This window comes from Hyperoodon ampullatus (genome assembly GCF_949752795.1).
Source record: "Hyperoodon ampullatus genome assembly, chromosome: 8".
Lineage (NCBI taxonomy): Eukaryota > Metazoa > Chordata > Mammalia > Artiodactyla > Ziphiidae > Hyperoodon > Hyperoodon ampullatus.
The window spans coordinates 94,207,718-94,224,744 of record NC_136921.1 but is presented as its reverse complement, the minus strand read 5'-3'; the positions used below and the strand labels follow the sequence as shown (position 1 = coordinate 94,224,744).

At 38.6% G+C, this 17,027-nt stretch overlaps 1 protein-coding gene across 1 annotated transcript in view; it reads left to right on the top strand.

Annotated features, from left to right (window-relative positions):
- Positions 1-4,760: 4,760 nt before the first annotated feature.
- The window catches only part of ZNF385B (zinc finger protein 385B), a gene marked incomplete at both ends in the record, with an annotated part of 398,204 nt that continues 385,937 nt past the window's right edge, over positions 4,761-17,027 (top strand). The window contains one exon of the mRNA XM_079709843.1: positions 4,761-4,788. The remainder of the gene's footprint in view (positions 4,789-17,027) is intronic.

The following is a 17,027-nucleotide window of genomic DNA, read 5'->3' as shown; positions in this document are numbered from 1 at the left end:
AAGTGAGACAAAAGTGACATGCCCTTTGTATGATGGCTTTATCTTTGACTCCTGTCCCCATCAATTTTTGTGGCGCTTGCTCTCAGCTTTACAGGTAGAATGACATTGTTGTTTTGGCTGAAGTACCCTGGGTCGACTGCTTTCACTAACTACAGCCCATCTACTGCTGAGATTTTCTGTCTCTTGAGGCTGGCATTATATTATGCCACAGTATGCAGCACTGGTTCCTTTATTACTTTTTTCTCTCTTACCTACCTTGTATTCTCTCTCACCCTTCTTCAGTTCATTGCATTGTACCCCATCAGATCATGTGACTCACAGAAGTAATGATAAGGCTGCATATTTAAGTGAATCTGTGTCAGTAAGTTGCTGCCAGAGCATACCATCTATGTACAGAAAAATATTCTGTAATAGACATCCTAGTTTATTCTTCTGAGAGTTTTAAAATATTACCACCTTTGGGGTGTTAGGGTAGTTTCTGGATTGAGATAATCAATTGGATCTGAGACAATCAGTCTTGTGTGGTTTGGAGTAATGAGCATTATGCTCTTGACATAATAAAAAAGCAATATCCCAGGTATATGAATATTGTACATGTCACCAAAACAAGGTTACAAAGAAAGACAATGGAATATATGTCTTCAACATGGTTCTTCAAGTTGAATAGTTTACAGATTTTGTCATCCATTAGAGAGTTGTAATTTTACCCAATGCTCTTTGTATTTGGAGTACTCTTTGTTATTAAATTTTTATTTAAGTTCTGAGAGTGATAGGGCTTGACATAAATAGTGTTACCTTTTTTTTAGACCACAGTTAAACACCCTGTACATGTTTACATGCCTGGAAGGTCATATTGATTCTTTGTCCTTCATCCCCTCACTTCTTTGCACTAATATTAAGCCAAGTGGTTTGATCTTCTTATTCAAATCATTCCTTTAGCTGAACAATTATGATGTTTTCACCTTGGTTTCCTTCCATTTTAAAAAAAATCAATTTTATTTTCCTTCCTTTTAAAAAAAATTCACCTTATGTTCTATGTAGAAATAACAATAACAATAGCAACCATAGGCCATAGGCTGCTTTACTTTGTGTGGTAGTGTTTAAGCACTTTACGTGCACTGTATCACTTAACAGCAAGGTGGGCACTGTCATCATTCCCATTTTACAGATGATGAAACTCATACTTCAGAACTCCAGGAACTTTTCTAGGTCATAAGACTCGTGCCTGACAAAACATGATCTTGAACCCAGGCCTCACTGACTCTAGAATTCACCTGCTTCATGACAACCATAATGCAAGAGCAGAAAGGAAATTTAAACATCATCTAGTTCCAATTATTCTTTTCACAGATGAAGAAATAGGTCAAGAGAGGTTACATGCCTCACCCTAGGTCACACAACTAGCAAATGGAAGAAGCAATTTCAATTGGTGTCCATTTTCAAGGAGGTTATGCAAGCATATTCCATTCCATCTAATTGGTTTGGACCAGGCATCCTCTCTGGACCAGTCCACTGTAACAAGGAGTATGGGCACACTGTACAGAATTGTTCACAATGGCTGCTCCCTCACGCCCCTCTTGCTGGGGGTTAAGAGGAATCTTTGTAACCGGGAAGACACTGCAAAAGCTCTTCACTGTATGGGGTTGTTATCTTCCAAGCTGGAAGCCCATTTCTAACCAGATTCTCTCAAAGCCAGGAAGCAAGTCCCTGCTAGGGAATTTTCCATGTTATTAGGACCCCTTCTCCCTTCAAAGTAGATCAAATCCAGGGTAAAACCAGTCCGCCTTCACTGTTCTTCACTCAGTCCACTCTCCAGGTCCTGCCTCTATGTTGAAGTAGATTGAGTTTGACAGATGGAAAACCAGCAGCAGTCCCGAGACTGGCTGCCAAATGGGACAGAGGAGGAGATGATCTGATGGGCTGTGGCATTAAACTGAAAGGGTAGAACATGGATGCACAGATGAAGGCAATGAATGGTGACCCTCCTGAGAAAAGAGCAGTATTTTTCATCACTGAATGAACCATGTTGAAGGTTTGGAAAAGGGAGAAGGCAGCTACTGGGCAAGGTACTGCTTTCTATATCATGGTTTAACTTGTAGAAGGGTGCTTCAACATGCATGGGTGTCCCAATTGGACTTGTTTTTAATAGTATATTTTTCTGACCACAAAACTAATCTAAACTTATTCAAGAAAAGCATGAAGAAAGAAGCTGTGATTCACTGAGACACACATGCAGGTGGAATGGTGATTCACTGTGACACAGTTGTGTTTTACTCTAGATGTGCATATCTTTCCCCTTTCCAGAACTCTGTGCTCTCTTTGGCTCAGGGGAGAGTAGTATAGCAGAGATGAAAGCAGAAGTTGCCCATACTGGAAGAGAGACTGGCTCTGGTGTTCTAGAGTCTCTTAGAAGGGACTAGATCATATAAGGGGAGAGCGGTAGGGACTTTTGAGAAGGATAAGCAGGAAAATATGAAAGAATAGACAAGGAGGGTTGATTTCCTAAGGTTGGTGGATCCAATGTTCTGTTTTTTGGAGCACCCCGGACTTTGTGGGGGAATGTGATCATAGGGATGCTAGGTATTTTCCCTACCAGCCTTGGTAAGCAATCCTACAGTACATGAAGCAGGCCCCCCAGCACCAGAGTACATGATATTTCTTTCAAAAATGCAAATCTGAGCATGTTTCCAGGAAAAGGGCCCTTCAGTGACTTCCTATCTGTAGGAGATACAGAAAAGCATTCCAAGCAGATGAAATAGCATGTACAAAACTATGAAGTTCATGGCATGTGTACTCTGTACGGGTGACTTTCTTCATCTGGATCACAAGGTTGCTGAGCAGCTGGAAGGATGGCTAAGGACTGCTCATGGGTGGCCTTGACTGCCATCTGGTGGAATCTCTGCAGACCAATGATTTTCAAACATCTTTCAGGAGTATACATAATTTTTTTTTAATTAATTAATTATTAATTTATTTTTGGCTGCGCTGGGTCTTTGTTGCCGATTGCAGGCTTTCTCTACTTGCGGCGAGCGGGGTCTACTCCTCGTTGCGGTGCACGAGCTTCTCATTTCGGTGGCTTCTCTCATTGCCGAGCGTGGGCTCTAGGCACGCAGGCTCAGTAGTTGTGGCTCGTGGGCTCTAGAGCGCAGGCTCAGTAGCTGTGGCACATGGGCTTAGTTGCTCTGCGGCATGTGGGATCTTCCCGGACCAGGGCTTGAACCCGTTTCCCCTGCATTGGCAGGCGGATTCTTTTTTTTTTTTTTTTTTTGCGGTACGCGGGCCACCCACTGTTGTGGCCTCTCCCGTTGCAGAGCACAGGGTCCGGACGTGCAGGCTCAGCGGCCATGGCTCATGGGCCCAGCTGCTCCGCGGCATGTGGGATCTTCCCGGACCGGGGCACGAACCCGTGTCCCCTGCTTCGGCAGGCGGACTCTCAACCACTGCGCCAACAGGGAAGCCCGGCAGGCGGATTCTTAACCACTGCGCCACCAGGGAAGTCACCATAATTTTTAGAATAAAATCTTACACAGAAATCCAGTGGACCCTCATGCCATGCCCTTCCCCACATAGCCTTGAACTCTTGACGTGTCTCTGTGTGACTATGACTATGGATAATAGGGAACCCATTATCTGATCAGATTTGAGATTTAAAAGGATGACCACAGTGGTGGTATGAAGATACATTGAGGGGTGGAGATGGAGAATGTCAGACTGGATACAAAGAGACCAATGTAGTGAGAAGAAATTTGTGAACACAAATTGGTAATGGAAAAATAAGTTCATTTTTATATGAATTTCAGTTTTTATTGTGAGCCTCATTTGATTTGATGATAGAAATTTAGTTTTAATTCAGGGTCACTCTCCTCTGAATTAGATCAAATTTCAGGGGGGTGTTTTGTATACATGGTAAAAACCACTGCTTATTCAAAGCTTAATTATGGAGAGAGCAGGACCTTTAAAAATTTAACACGTTTAATTACTGTAGTAATTATGTATGGCATATACTATTATTACCCCCATCTTATGGATTAGACCCAGAAAATTGAGTGACTTGCGTTAGTCAAATAGCTCTTAATGATTAGAGCCAGGATGTGAACCCAGATAGCCTGCCTCCTAGTATGTGCCAGTATCTTCATTCTTAACCAGTGCAGTATGATGGGGAGTATACCATTTTGTCCTTGGGAATGATCCGTCCTCTCTGGCATTTTTCACCATTGCATTTGTTTTTCTTCATCCCATCTGGTTCTAGGACATTGTCCATGCAGGTGGCTCTGGATCCTCCAGAATGATTCATTCAGCTGTTTACAACCTATACTGCACTTGTAAGAATCTCTTTGAGGCTGTCTGGGACTCCGTCTACCTAGGGCAGTGGTTCTCAACTGCGATTTTGCCCCCAGGGACATTTGGCAGTGCCTAGAAATGTTTTTGGTTGTCCCAAAAGGTGAGGGTGAAGATTACATTATTGGAATCTAGTAGGTAGAGGCCAGGGTTGCTGATAAACATCCTACACTGCACAGGACTGTCCCCCCAACAAAGAATTATTGGGCCCTAAATGCTAATAGTGCCAAGGTTGAGAAACTCCAGCATAGACATGAAGTTATGTTTCAGCCATTTTATTTACAAAGTTTTGCTTTATTCCCAGGGCTCCATCTTCCCAGGAAGGCAGAGATTCCCTTGGTTCTTAGCTCCACCAAACCTTCTGGGTTTTTTGTTACCTTTCCCTCCATCAGGGCTCAATGTAGGGCTGTTAAGTGGGATGGGACCTGGGCCCCCTTTTCAGGTACCCACTTAAGTCAAAACTCTCTGCTTACCTTTTGATTGCTTCCCTCTCCCTTCCTTTCATCTAGTCTGAATGTAAAAATTTTGCTCTTACTCATCATATTCCTCCAAATCTGTTGCCCATGAGTTCCCCTAACATTTGAAACAAACTGTAAGAATTGATTACCTTTTTCTCTGCTTTATGCTATGTAATCTCTGTCCTGGGGACAATAAATACAGAATAGTCAGCAGACTGAATGAAGTTTTACAGAAATGCAAAGAAAACCTTAGTTTATCCATGTCAGCATTTTTCAGTCTATATTCTGAGGCGTGACATTGTCCCTGGAGAGTCACAAGATTTTTTATGGAAAGGAAGAAGCATGTGGTCCCCTTCTCCAGGAATTCACAAGTGGTATAAAGAAGCTATTTAAATTTGTTTATCCCAGGACTTCCACAAAGTATTTGATCAGAAAGCTTTTCTTTTTCATGGAATCCCTAAAGATGGCTTGTACGTATTTTGAGAAATGCTAGTCTATGTGATAAATGTGGCCTTTATCAAAACATTGGCAGAGATAAGAGGATAGGTCCTAGGGATGTTAAAAGTTAGGCTCAACAGGACTTGATGAATGATTGGTCCCAGGAGGTAAAGAAGCAAGAGAAATCAGTGAGAGAATGTAGAAACTTCAAAAATTGAAGGAACAAATTTTGTATCATTCTTTATATATCACAAAGTATTAGGCACCAGGGCTTTTAAAAAATATAAAACAATGACAATACTGGATTTATCTCTCTCCTGGATTGTTGTAATGGCTTTCTAAATGGTCTCCTAGCTTCATTCACTGCTTCTTCTAATCTTAACACCACAAAGTGACCAAAGAAATCTTCCTAAACAAAGGTATAATCATGGCATTGCTCTGATCAGAGAACTTCTGTGACTCAGTTTTGTACAGAGACACCCCAGATTCCTTTGCATAGTGTTCAGAGGCTCTTGGTAAAATCTTCCTGAATATGGATTTAACTTGGGGTGGCAAGAAATGAGCAGTTCTTACTCAAGAGATCTTGCCTTGCACAGCCAATGCTTATGTGCTGTGTGCTTTTAGGGACTCTGGGGGATAAGACAAGCTGTGCTGGGGGCCTTGCATCTGCTCCTGCCTCAGGCGGATGCCTTGACTCTGTATGTATTATAAATATATTGTAATTTAATCTAATCTTAGAATGGGAGAGTGTGTGGTCTGTCTCTGCCTATGTGGGTGTCTTCTGTTCCTCCAGATCCTCTCTCACCCTTGTCCACTTGGTTCTCTGCTTTGGGAGGCTGACCTGTATGGACTGAATCTGTGGAATCCTTTGACCTCTGTCTTGTAGTTGGGTTTGGCTAATGGAAAATGCTGACAGGAGATAAGAGGGAGGGAGGAGAGTGACATCAGAGTACATATTCCCTGGATCCCTCCCTGCAAGGGTACCGCAGGCTGGCTGTGCCCTGTGCTGGTCACTGCTTCTCTCAAGGTGACCTTCCCCATGGTCTTTCCTCCTCTCCATGTTGGGGTAACTGCCATCTCTCTGGTGGTGGTAACACCACTTCTGCTTGAACTCCTGGTTCCTGCATCTCCTTGTGGTTCCTCTGTACCCTGATTATATGCTTGTAAATAGTCTCTTAAAAATAAACCCTCCTCAAATACTTTCCCAAACTGAATGTTGCATTTCTTTTCCATTGGGACCCTAGCTGCTATAGTTGGCCATCTGAAACGCTTAGATTTTTGAATGTCTGTGAATCGTAAATATTTACATGATAAAGAGTTGAATTAAACAGAGACATGTCATAAAATGTCCATTTTTGAGTTCTACCTCATATCATTTCAAATGGTACCATAAAATTATAAAATGGAATATTAAATTTAAAAGTAACTTTGAGTAAGGATAGTATTCATTTTCTAGTCAAGAAAGACCATTTCTCTTGTGATCCATTGTCTGGAAAAATTTCCATTTCATTGGTTAATGATTTTCCATGAAAATTAACAGACAAGAGCTCTGAGTTGGCTTGGGTGGTGGGAAAGACTCCATCTGCACACAGTTCTCTCTGGTGAGGTCCTTGGGGTTAGGTGTGTTGGAAGGTTAATGGGAGCGGCAGACATAGGAATCAATAGATGGCTCAGTGACTACACCTTTTGCAGCTGGTCTTTAATGAGCCCCCGAAGAATTTTCAAGTAAAAGAAGCTCTTAAGTGACCATAGCTAAGCAGTTCTCTTCTAGAGTCAGGGGAGAATCTTCTTCAGGAGAGGAATTCTCCCTGAAGAATCCAGGTAGAAATGCCATTTTTAGATAGTCTTCCTCCTCCAGATGGTTTATATATAGTATTTTGTGTTCTTTAAATTAGGAGAGAATATATAGCACTGAAGCTGAAAGGACTTCAGTGTGAAATTTGCAAGGAACAGCAAAATGCCATTTTTTCTGTTTACAATAATAACTGATATTTAGCTCTTAGTCTATTTCTTATTGGTTAATATTCTTTTTCTTTGAAGCAAAAACATATATACATAAATATGTATGTGTGTGTATATATATATGTGTGTGTATATATATATATATATATACACACACACACATATACTTTAAAGGTAGGTTTATATAAGTTAATTTCACCTTCCATGATTCTGGCCATGAAAAAAAATTCAAATTACTGATTCTTTGTTAGGGAAGAGTGTATAGTGCTCAAATATGACAGACTAGGGATATCATGAGGCTTCCAGTATTCTTGTTCACTATTTTTTGCTTGTAGATCTAGCCATACAGATATTTATACATCTATCTATATATAGCTTAACATCCCATAAAAGCATGTGCTTTCCTTTTCCTGAGGAATCTTCTTTTGGAAATGGCAATGCAATAAGCATTTCCTGTGGAATTGCAGAGGGGATGGAACCCTATGAATTATAACAGCGATGCTGGGGTGAGGTGTAGAAAAGGATAATTACCACACTTTCCATGTGATCAGAAGTGAGGTACTCCATGTGCATGAAGACTTTGGTATGAGAGGTAAAAAAGATAAATCTATTGTCCAAGCAGGATTTGCTGTGAAGTTTTTCTTGTTTTGTACATACTGAAATACCAGTGTTGCTGTAATCAGTGGTTCATGTGGGGACATAAGGTTAGAAAAGACCCAAGCAATCTTTTGAATATGTTTTCCAAGCTATGTTTTGTATTGTTTTGTTTTTCTGTGCCTCCTATACTTGATCACAGAGAGAAATGTGTATCATGTTATTTAGAAAGAGGGTTTAAAAACAGGCACAGCTTTGGAACCTTGATCTGTATAACTCACTAATTCCCACCTTGTGGGAAACATTTTTTTCTACCCTGGGACTTGAACAGGAAATATTGGAGATTTATATTTTTAAAGAATTAGTAAATAAACTGTGGGTATATTTAACATTTAATATTTTAGTTTCTTTAGCTGTAATTCTGAAGTAGACTTAAAGTTGATAAAATCCTAATCATAATGCAAGACTCTGAAAATGCACCCTACTTTTTAGGTTATTAAAGTATAGTAATGATAGAAAGTTAGCACCTTTCTTCTTTTAAAAACTGTAACCTAGTATTTATATCTGACTGTGCTGTCTCAGTGTGTTAGATCTCAAGCCTTATTTTATAACCATAAAGATATTTAAAAGTAGGAAAATAGTTTTGATATTTATTATAGTGTCTAAGTAAGATAGTGAGTTTCTTCTAATATGAAAGCTCTTTGTTGTGAGGAATGCAAATGTAAAATACATAAACTTGAATACCCTCAAAATACCTTTTAGATGAAACAGTGTATTTGGAGGAGGGAAAACCACTGTGAGTCATCTGTCTCTTCAGGTTCTGCTCTCAGAACAGTTACTGATTTGTTTAGTGACCTTGGCCATCATGGTCTAACTCCATTTTCATTTTCCCTCTTGACAAATGGAATTTCTTTCTACTAACCTGCTTTCCCTGAACATACTTTGGAGGAAAGATGTTGTATAAATACCTATCTCGAGAGTGGACTTCAATCTGAAATGAGAACACTATTCACTGGTATTTTTTTAACCTTGTAATCCTTACGCCACCCCAAAAAAATTAAAATCTAAGTATATTTTAAGGAAGTACTCTGGATAAATGACTGAAGTTCATTACCATATAAGAATTATATTCAATATAGATTCTTTTAAATATGAAAATGTGGCTTAGCAAGTTGGCGGATTGAAAATCTTTGCTTTATTAGTTAGCAGATGATTCTGGGTTTTATCATATTTATTGTCAATCTCAGTTTTTGGATGCCTAGGAATTCAAAATTATATGCTCAGCTGACCCTTTAATAAATGCTCTCATTCTGTCTTACATGATTTATAGCCTGGCAGCTCACATGTAAAAATGATATATGATTTAATGAAGTGGAAAGGCAGAATAGGTTCCCACCTTCGATTGTTTAATGCTTTCCTCTGGCTGGTGACTGGAGTGCTGGGGGCAAACAAAGCAGAGTTGCATCCCCTGTTCATTTATCGTCGCAAGGACAGGAAGATCCAGTTTGCTATGATATGTGATTGTTTGCAAATATACTTTTGTTTCATTAGAAAACACGAAAGCATTGATTCAGGTATCTTGGAATAGTCTAAAGAGAAACATGAGAGAGGCTATCGACTCCAACTCCCTTATTTTGCATTTTTATTTTATTGCTCTAAATGCAAATATTCGGGAGAAGCAATACAGCATTTAATCCACAGGGTTGTGCAGTGTTTTAGCACCATCAGTCCATAAAGTCCATAAGTGTTTCTGGAGTACATTAGGTACCGATTGAGGCACTGGGTTACAGCAGTGGCCAAGAGAGCCGAGGCTGCTTCATGGGAGGACGGATAACAAACTAATAAACAAATGCATAAATATGATGATTTCTGACTGGTGCCACGGAGTGAGTGCATGAAGAACAACTTTAAACAAGATGCCCTCAGAGAGTGTGCAGGGAGTGAGGGGTCACTCTAGAGCTGCTGGTGTCAGGAAGGACACTCCAGCCAAGACCTACATGATGCGAAGTTTGCAATGTACAAGTATATGGAGGCAGAGCTTCCCGAGCAGAGGGCACAGAGAACACAAGTTCAAGGAGGAGGGAGCTTGAAGGTCATGAGGAATTAAAAAGGAAAGTAGGGATGAGAAATACGTATATGGGCAGGAGAGGTAGTAGTTGAGAACTGAAGGGGGCAGATAGTGCAGGGCCTTGCAGGCCACAGTAAGGAAGGATCTGTGTTCCAGCAAGTGCCACACTCCAAAGGCTTTTCCTGAGGTTCTCCCAGCCCCCTTACCCACCAGCACGGGCACTGTGGTGCACCTGTTTAATTTCTACATACCCCGTGAGGTCATGGCCCTACCTGAATAACAGGGATTATAGAGTTCTGGGGCCAAAACATGTATAAAAGTGTCCCATTAATTACCTCAAGGGTTCCCACCCTCCCGCAACAATTTTTCATTTAGAAAAATTACAAATATACAGAAAAGTTGCAAAAGTCCTCATGTAGAGTCACCAATTGGCAATAATTTCCCACCTTCGCTTTATCTCCTTTCTCTCTATGTATACACTTGGTTTTGTTTTGTTTTGCTAAAGCATTTCTACGTTAGTTGCAGACGTTATGATTTTCACCGTGAACTTAAATACTTCCGCATCTATCTGATCATGGCCAGGAAATTTAACAATATAATACTTTTATCTACTATGCAGCCTATATTGAAAATTTCCAGATTGCTCCAATCATGGCCTTTATGGCTGATTTTTTGATAGTCATATTTCTTTTGTCTCCTCTAATTCAGAACAGTCCCTGCAGCCGCCTTTTTTTTTTTTTTTCACGGTATTGATATTTTTGAAGAGTATGAGCCAGTTCTTCAGAATCTCTCTCAATTTGGACTTTTCTAATGTTTCCTCATGATTAGATTTAGGTTAAATATATTTGTCAAGAATGCTCCATAGGTGTGTATCAGGTGGCTCATGATGTTGGTTTGTCCTAATGTTGATGACATTAAATTCGATCACTGGTAAAGGTGTATCTGCCAGATTTCCCCATTGTAAAGGTATCTTTCCCCCTTTGCAATCGATAAATAATCTGTGGGGAGATACTTTGAGACTCGTGAATATCTTGTTTCCTAATAGCCTTTCATCTAATTATATTAGCAACTACAGATGCATCTTTCCAGAACCTGTTATTACTATGGTGGTTGTGAAGACGATGACTTTCTATTTCTCTTGTTACTTCTATAGTCATTAGTTGGCTTACTTCTGTAAAGAAAACTTTTCCTCCTCCTACCCCCTTTTAAAAAATCAGTATGGACTCAAGGATTTTTAAAAAATTTATTATGTTATAATCCATTCCTGTCATTATACATCTTGATGCTATAATTGTCCCAAATTTGACTAGTGAGAGCCCCTTCAAGCTGTAATTTTTGATCCGTTTTTGAGCACTTCCTTTTTCTCCAGCGTAGTAAGAGGTTTCAGGCTTACTTTGTACTTTTTCTTCCCTAGACCAAGAAAAAGTGATTTCTCCCAAATGTCCTGGTTTATTTTGGTGGAGAATGGTATTTAGAAACCAACATCTTGGAACTAGATGTGTTTATTGCTACCAGGGTAGCATTGCTTTCAGAGCGAGGGTGTCTTTGCTTCTAGAACCATTCAGTCGACAGGGCTAATAAATACATACACACACACACACAGAGTCATAAGTTCTTACTAATACCTTTAATTCCAGTCCAACATGACAGCATTTTTTCTCCTTTTCCCATTCTGTATCTGTATCTCCTTTCTCCCACAGAGAAAACTCTGGTTCCCAACAACATCAATATATCAATATTTACTAATACGTGGTTACAATACCCACCCCACCAATTTTAGAATTGCTACACCTATCCCAGTACCAACAATAAACTCCTTAGGTTCAAGGCCACTCCACTCTTCTTTTGTCCTTAGAATATATTTCATTGAGGATGTAAAGTCATGTACTACATTCAAAAGTTACCTCCTTTCTTCTGTATTATTATGTTGTCTGTTTGACGTACAATTAGGCTTATTTGTTTCTGTTTGAATCAAATTTAGTTTACTCCATCCTTTCTTATTTAAATTTAACTTATTAATATGTAAAACATTAACATGGTTTAAAAGTCAAAACTGTATAAAAAGATATATTCAGTACCTCCAAGCTTTAAAAACACCATTAGTCATCTTTAACTTTAAGCTTTAATGAGATAGCAGGGTAGGTACTAACCATTAGTAAATAGGGCAGCTTCATCAACATGGCATAATGGGTATCAGTACTCTCGTAGAACTTTAAAGGACCATGAAAATAATAATTCTTCTTCTTGTTTTGATTCTAGCATTAATACTTTCCCCTCTAATTGCTAATCTTTTAACTTCATACCTGAGAATTTTATACTATTTTTTAGCAGGATACTGTGTGTGTGAGAGAGAGAGAGAGAAAATACTGTGTGTTTTCTTTGTTTTTTTAGGTAGTCATCTTCTATAGATCAGTGCTTTTCATGTATCTTATTTGTGAGGTCTGAAATAGTTTCAAAGAAAAAGAAAAAGATCATTCTATTTACATGATTTTCCTTTGTATTCTCCTGAGGTAGTCAAAATATGGGCACATTTGTGGAAACAAAAGACTGAAAAAGTGAAAAGGGTAGACAAATGTTCAGTTGCATCTAAATATATGAAAATTGCACAAAGCATCTGACTGTTTAATATATATATACATACATGTACATATACATATATGTTTCACTGTGTCCAGGGAGATATACTTAGCGAAATGTGAAATAATGGGTTGTATAGACTTTGGAGAAGCCATATAATAACTTTGAAAAACTTTTTATATAATATTTTTAATTTGGGCCCAAACCAGAGAAATTTCGGCTGAATAAAATGTGTCTTATTAACAGTAATGTCAGCAAAATCACTTCTGCTCTTGGCATGGTTCGTTTACGCATGCAACAAAAATTAATTGCAGTTACATCTTGAATATTTTCTCTAAGCACATCTGTAATTCGTAGACGCTTTGACTATTAGTGTAGAATATGGTGATTATCATAAAATGTATACTTGACAATTTAGGCTAGCAACTTAAATGTTAGCGTACAGAACATATAGACCCTGGCATCTTGCAGAGTGGCATGGATTTGGATTAGCAATCTTTCAGAAGTAGAGTGGTGGGTTGCTTGGTGTCTGGTTTTGTTTTTCTGATTTGCTAGGCTAAGGTCGAATGGGTAATAAAGGCAGGATGTCCTAGAATAGTGTGATTTCCTTTCCTAAAAATTAATCAATTTTTTAAAGCCCACAAAACTTCCTCTTACTTATCCAAATTCCACTTTTGAAAGGTTTATGTATATTAACATTTTAAAGATGCAAATACTGACCCTGGAAGGGTTAAGCTCCTTTCAGCCATTTATACTGTAGTCTGATTCATTTTAATCTGTTTGCTTCCCTTCTAAATCCTAGAGGAGCTGCAGGGAGACTGCATTTTTAAAGGAAGAGGTGAATATTTTGTAGCACATAGGGAACTTCAAGGGACATCCTGGGAGGAATGCCCAGTGAGGTGTGGAAGGGGAGGGGGAGGGAGTAGGCAGTGGAGAGTGGAGGTCGTTGATAGGAGGAGGGAGATTCCTCTGTAAACATAGCACAGGCCAGATTTTTTGGGTTTGTTTTTTTTTTTTTTCAGTTTTGCACAGGGCCCTGGTTATCCAGAATCCCTTGAGACACCAACTGGAACTCATCTTCCTAATACTAACACAGTATAATTAATCTGACTATTCTGTTCCTCTGAGACTTGTCTATGGCAAGAGTCTCTGCCGCAGGACCTCAGACCCACCACTGGATGCCTCAGACCCATAAGGCAGTCTTGCCTAAATGGAAATGAAACTCCACACTCTATCATAATTTCTTCATGCCTTATGACTGAGTTGTTTTCCTCCATCGGAAGAATTAATCATCTTCAAGGTCACACATGCACCAATCAGAGAACTAGAAGGCACACAGAGATTTTATCAGTTTCTTTAAGTCCAGTTCCCAAGAGACAGATGTGCTGGGCACAGGAGTGGCAGGGCTTGGACCACAACACGGGTCTCCTCCCTCCTGGCCCAGGGCTTGCCCCCTTGGCCCGCATGCCTATTACTTTCTGTAACTGAACTGACCTCTCTTTTTCTCTTGGAAGGAACATTTGAGCAAATTTCTGGGCCATGAAAGCATTGCTCTCTGCTTGCAAGGAAGGCTACTTGGAGAAAAGTAGAGATTATAGTTTCATTTTATGCAAGTATAGTAAAGTATATGTAGGTCACAGATAGATTTTTTTTTAAAAAAACCATAATTTAGATAAGCCCATATTTTACCCTGCTTTTTTTTTTTTTCCAAATGACCTAATCTGATAAATTTGGAATCCTAGGGACATGTTCATGTAATTTTATTGGATCTTCCCTTTGCATTAAAATGCAAAGTAGCACCACTGTGGTTAAGAGTGCATAGTGGGTTGTATACCTGCTCACCATTTACTAGCTATGTGAATTGAGAAAGTTCCTATTTCCTTGTTTGAAAAGCAGGGGTAACAGTACATATCTCATAAGGTCATGAGAGGATTAAATTAGAAAATGCGTAAAATCTATAGCATAGTGCCTCGCACTCTGTAAATGCACAGTAACTTATCCACTACCACCACCACCACCACCACCATCATCATCATCATTATTGTTATTATTATTATTATTACTGTTGATACTGCCTGGAAAAGAAAGTCTGTATAGACCAGACATCTTAAGTTCAGGATTCAAGTGCAATTTCTTTTGTTTTCTATTTCATCATATTATAGTATATTTTCAGATATTTTAACTGCATTAAAGTTCCAATCAGTTCATTTAATTTTTTCTATTAACAGACTATTTTTTAGAGTAGTTTTAGGCTTACAGAAAAATTAAGGAGGAAGTACAGAGTTCCCTATACATCCTCTTTTACCCCTTAGTTTCCCCATTCTTAACATCTTGCATTGGTGTGGTATACTTCTTAAAATTGATGACCAATATTGATACATTATTATTAACTAAAGTCCATAGTTTACTTTAAGGTTGACTCTTTGTACTGTACTATTCTATGGGTTTTGCCAAATGCATATTGTTATCTACCTTTACCATATCATACATAATAGCTTCACTGTCCTAAAAATCTGCTCTACCACTTTATTTCTCTCTGCCTCCCCTTCCCAACCACTGAAAGCCACCAATTTTTTACTGACTCCATAGTTTTGCCTTTTCTAGAATGTCATATAGTTGGAATCATAGAGTATGTGGCCTTTTCAGACTGCCTTTTTTCACTTAATATTCATTTAAAATTCTTCCATGTCTTTTTGTGGCTTAATATCTCATTTCTTTTTATTGCTGAATAATATTCCATTGTATGGATATACCACAGCTTCTTTATCCATTCACCAATTGAAAGACATATTATTTGCTTCCAAGTTTTGGCAGTTATGAATAAAGCTGCTATAATCATTTGTGTGCACATTTTGGGGTGAACATAAGTTTTCAGCTTATGTGGGCAAACACCTAGGAGCACGATTGCTGGATCATATGGTAAGCGTATGTTTAGCTTTGTAAGGAACTGCCTGTGTTTTAAAGTGGCTGCACCATTTTATATTCCTACCAGCAGTGAATGAGAGTTCCTGTTGCTCCACATCCTCAGCAGCATTTGGTGTTGTCAGTGTTCCAGATTTTGGCCATTCTAATAGGTGTGTAGTTGTATCTTGTTGTTTTAATTTGCAATTCCCTGATGACGTACTGTGGAGCATCATTTCATATGCTTATTTACCATCTGTATATCTTCTTGGTTGAGGTGTCTATTCAAATCTTTTCCCCTTTTTTAATTGGGTTGTTTCTTTTCTTATTGTTGAGTTTTGAGAGAGTTCTTTGCACATTTTAGATACAAGTTCTTTATCAGATATGTTTTGCAAATATTTTCTGCCAGTCTGTGACTTGCCTTTTATTCTCTTAACAGTGTTTTCACAGAACAGAAGTTTTTTTCATTTCAATGAAGTTCTACCTATCAGTTTTTTTTTCATGGATCATGCTTTTGGTGGTGCATCTAAAAACTAACTGCCAAATCCAAGATCACTGAGATTTTCTCCTATGTTATCTTCTAGAAGTCTCATAGTTTTGTGTTTTAGTTATGTCTATGATCTATTTTGAGTTAATTTTTGTGAAAGGGTAGTATCTAGATATATTTTTTCCATGTGGATTTCCAGTTGTTAGTTCATTAAATTTTTCTCTGGTAAGTGAAGTAACATTATTCCTGAGAAAGATATTTTAATCACTGAAGACCTGAAAGAATATTGAATTCCTTTTCTGTGAACGAAGTCTCTTCACCTATCTGGAGAAATATTATCAGCAATATAGAATTGTTTACCAATGAAGCATTTTGATATCTGGTCTTTTATTATATTTTAGGATGTTTTGGAAAGACTATGGAATGGTGCATATGATTTAGAGCTGGTTGTATTTCTTAACTAAAACCTAGTTATTCAGTAGAATGTTTTGTATAGTTACTGTTCAAGTGCTTCCACTCTTTTACAACTTCTTTTTATAAAAAAAATCTATCCTTTGAGTTACTGGTTCGGGGGATTATTGAAGTGCTTACCTCCCTCCCTTCCACCTTCCCTCTCTCCCTCCCTCCCTCCCTCCCTTCCTCCCTCCCTCCCTCCCTTCCTCCCTTCCTTCCTTCCTCACTCCCTGTCTCTCTGTCCTTCCCTTCCTCCCTCCATCCCCCTCCTTTCCTCTTTCTTTCTTTCCTTTTAAATCACTGTACTTGGCTAACAAGTCTTAACATCTGCTGACGTTATTGATCCTAGGAATAAAAACGTGAGATGATCGCTGGGAGAAATTCCAGGCACAGAGCCCAGACAATCCATAAAACCCATATATTTCAAATTATGCAAGTCTTGTGAAATATTTTCAGAAATACAGTTGCCAGTGATTTGGTTATGTAGGCCTGTTTAAAGGAAAGGTTTTAAAGTTCTTCTTGAAGCGATTTGTAGTTTTCAAACTCAAACTTCATGAAAACCAAGAGCCATTTCTTCTCCAAATGTTTCCTTTTAGATTCTCTTGGTACATTCTTTTTAGCATTAATGTACCCACTCACAGTATGATGGTTTGTTTAATGTTGAAGCAAATTATCTGAAAGATAAAATTGAATAAAGAGTTTATTCTTTTTAAAATTTTACTTAAACTGCAAAGCAGAAATAGGTTCATGT